This window comes from Carlito syrichta, unplaced genomic scaffold, assembly GCF_000164805.1.
Source record: "Carlito syrichta isolate Samal-C Ts95f unplaced genomic scaffold, Tarsius_syrichta-2.0.1 Scaffold312035, whole genome shotgun sequence".
NCBI classification, from domain to species: domain Eukaryota; kingdom Metazoa; phylum Chordata; class Mammalia; order Primates; family Tarsiidae; genus Carlito; species Carlito syrichta.
The window spans coordinates 43,074-46,996 of NW_007256131.1; the positions used below are offsets into that span (position 1 = coordinate 43,074).

Consider the following 3,923-nt stretch of genomic DNA (forward strand, 5'->3'; position numbering starts at 1 on the left):
CCAGGCGGGTCTCGAACCTGCGGGCTCAGGCAATCCATTCACCTCAGCCTCCCAAAGGCGTGGGATTACAGCTGAGCCACCGAGCCCAGCTAACAGTTTTTTTTTTGAGTTGGAGTCTCACTCTGGCACCCAGTGGTATGCTCCTGGCCACCACAGATTTGACCTGCTGGGCTCAGGCGATCCTTCTGCCTCAGTCTTCCAAGTAGCTGGAATTACAGGCACGCGGCACCATGCCCGGCTAATTTTTTTATTTATTGTAGAGATGAGGTCTTGCCAAGTTGCCCATGCTGGTCTCGAACCCGCAGGCTCAGGCAATCCCCTCACCTCAGCCTCCCAAAGTGTTGGGATTATAGGCATGAGCCACCACGCCCGGCCTATCATTTTTTAATTTTTTTGTAGAGACCAGGTTTCACCATGTTGCCCAAACTGGTCTCGAACTCCTGGGCTCAAGTGATCCTCCCACCTCGGCCTCCCAAAGTGCTGAGATCACAGGCGTAAGCCACCACGCCCAGCCTCACATTCTTATTTCTCTCCTATCCTCACTCTTCCCCACTATGACTCTATGAGAGCGAGGACCTGTTTTGCACACAGCTGGGAGGGCTTCCCAAAGGTGCTGAAATAGCGTGATGGGTGTGTCACAGCAGCTGTGGGCACCCTGAGGGTTTCAGTCCAGACATAGAGGGGCCCTGAGCTGGGTGGTTTTTCTCAAAGGGCCTCACTGTCCCTCCCCCAGCCCCAAGAGCATGACATCATCATTCCCATTTTTTTTTTTTTTTTTTTGAGTCGGAGTCTCACTCTGTCGCCCAGACTGAAGTGCAGTGGCTGCTCCCGGCCACCGCAGCCTCGACCCACTGGGCTCCGGCGATCCTTCTGCCTCAGCCTTCCGAGTAGCCGGAATTACAGGCATGCGCCACCACGCCCGGCTGATTTTTTGATTTATTGTAGAGATGAGGTCTCGCTGCCCAGGCGGGTCTCGAACCCACGGACTCAGGCAATCCACTCACCTCAGCCTCCCAAAGGCGCGGGATGACAGGCTGAGCCACTGAGCCCGGCTCATTCCCATTTTTTAAAAGCTGAAGTGGACTTTACATCACGTACAACGAACCATTTGTGAGCATGCCATTCAGTGGCGTTTAGTACATTCGCCATGTTGTGCAACCACCAGCTCTATCTGGTTCCAAGACATTTCATCACCCCATGAGGAAACGGGTCCCTATGAAGCAGTCACTCCCATCCCACTCCCTCCAGCCCCTGGAAACAATCAATCTGCTTTCTGTGTGTGAAGATTGATCTATTCTCTCATGTCTGTAATCCTAGCACTTTGGGAGGCTGAGGTAAGAGGACTGCCTGAGCGCAGGGGTTTGAGACCAGTCTAGACAACCTGGCGAGACCTCGTCTCTACAATATATCAAGAAATTAGAAGGTGTGGTGGCGTGCACCAGTAGTTACAGCTTCTTGGCAGAGGGAGGTGGACGGATCGCCTCAGCCCAGCCGGTGGAGGCGGCAGCGGCTGTGAGCATGCCATTGCACTCCAGCCTGGGTGACAGCGTGAGACTCCAATTCAGAAAAAAAAAAAAGAAAAGATTGGCCTATTCTAGACACTTCCTGTGAGTGGAATCAGACAATGTGTGGCCTTTTGTGTCTGCCTTTTTTTTTCTTTAGCGTAACGTTTTCAAGGTTCACCCACGTTGTAGCATCTGTCAGGCATTCCTTTTTCTGGCTCAAGAACATTTCATTGTGTGGATGGACCACATTCTGTTTATCCATTCTTCTGCTGATGGGCATTTGGATTGTCTGTACTTTGTCTGCTATGAAGAATGCTGCTGTGAACATGTGTGTAAGTACTTTTTTTTTTTTGAGTTGGGGTCTCACTCTGACGCCAGGCTGAAGTTCCAAGACACAATCACGGCTCACCGCAGGCTTGACCTCCTGGACTCAGGCGATCCTCCTGCCTCAGCCGCACAAGTAGCTGGGGCTACAGGCATGCGCCACTATGCCCAGCTAATTTTTTTGATTTTTTTTTTTGTACGGACGAGGTCTCACTATGTTACCCAGGTTGGTCTCGAACTCCTGGACTCAAATGACCCTCCCGCCCTGGCCTCCCAAAGTGCTGGGATTCTAGGCGTGAGCCACCGTGCCCGGCATGTGTAGTTATTCACCGAATACCTGTTTCGGTTATTTTGGGGCATATACCTAGGAATGGAATTGCTGGTTCATACAGTGACTGTGCGTAACTCTCTGAGGAACCTCCAAACTGCTTTTCACCATATCATTCCCACTTTATTATTGACTTATTTATTGAGTAGAAGTCTCACTCTGTCGCCCAGGCTGGAGTGCAGTGGCATGCTCACGGCCATCCCAGCCTCGACCTGCTGAGCTCAGGTGAAGACAAGTTCTGCAGTGTGGCTTGGTGCTGAAGCTCACAGGGTCACAGCCAGAGACCTAGCTGTGAGTCCCGTCCTGGACCCCTCTGATTTTGTGACCCAGGACAAGTCACCTAATTTTCCTTACCTATAAGACAGAGTCCATTGCCAGGCACAGTGGCTCACGCCTGTAATCTCAGCATTTTGGGAGACCGAGGTGAGAGGATTGCCTGAGACCAGGGGTTTGAGACCAGCCAGGGCCACTTGGCAACACCTCAAAAAACAAACAAAAAAATTAGCCGGGTGTGGTAGTGCATGCCTGTAGTTTTGACTACTTGGAAGATTGAGGTGGAAGGATGGCTGGAGCCCAGCAGGTTGAGGCTGTGGTGGCTGTGAGCATGCCACTGCATTCCAGCTTGGGCAATGGAGTGACATTTCAACAACAACAAAAAAGATAGAGCCCATAGACACCCACTTCTCAAAGAGGCCGTGGCACATGCCTGTGGGGTAACCAGCTGACAGAGGGATTTTCCAGGAAATGAGCTATTCAGTGCCCATGCAAAGAAGTACCAGCAAACTGATCAAGTTTGTTTTGGACTGCCCAGTCTTCAGAATCATAAGCCAGATAAACTTCTATTCTTTTTTTTCTTTTTGAGCTGAGGTCTCACTCTGCTGTCCATGTTGGAGTGCAGTGGCATGTTCACAGCTCACTGCAGTCTTGACCTCCTGGACTCAGGTGATCCTTCTGCCTCAGCCTCCCAAGTAGCTGGGACTATATGTGAACACCACCATGCCTGGCTCATTTTTGTATTTTTTTTTTTTTTTTAGTCGGAGTCTCACTCTGTCGCCCAGACTGGAGTGCAGTGGCTGCTCCTGGCCACCACAGCCTCGGCTTGCTGGGCTCTGGCGATCCTTCCGCCTCAGCCTTCCGAGTAGCCGGAATTACGGGCATGCGCCACCACGCCCGGCTGATTTTTTGATTTATTGTAGAGATGAGGTCTCGCTGCCCAGGCGGGTCTCGAACCCGCGGGCTCAGGCAATCCACTCACCTCAGCCTCCCAAAGGCGCAGGATTACAGGCTGAGTCACCGAGCCCGGCTCATTTTTGTATTTTTTGTAGGGACGAGGTCTCACTTTGTTGCCGAGGCTGGTCTTGAACTTCTGGCCTCAAACAATTCTCCTGTATCAGCCTTCCAAAGTGCTGGGATTACAGGCATGAGCCACCATGCCTGGCTATACTCTTGCTTTTAAATCAAAACAACCTTGATGTTATCAACACAAATGATAGGCTATGACGTAGAGAACATTCTTGCCTGCTCTGGAGGAAGGGCTGCTTTTGATTGTCTTACAGAAGCACCCGTATTCTTTCCCTATGTTATGTGAGCTGTGGGTCTGGGGAGTAACAGTATAGAGATCTCTCTGGGCATAGTGGCTCATACCTGTCATCCCAGCACTTTGGGAGGCTGAGGTGGGAGGATTGCTTGAGCCCAGGAGCTCAAGACTAGCCTGGGCAACATAGCCAGACTCTGTCTCTATCTTTTTTTTTTTTTTTTTGAGTTGG

At 51.1% G+C, this 3,923-nt stretch overlaps 1 protein-coding gene across 1 annotated transcript in view; it reads right to left on the reverse strand.

Moving 5' to 3' along the window:
- PLPP7 (phospholipid phosphatase 7 (inactive)) overlaps positions 1 to 3,923 on the reverse strand; it is a 21,954-nt gene that overhangs the window by 1,865 nt on the left and 16,166 nt on the right. The gene's annotated exons all lie outside the window — the stretch shown is intronic.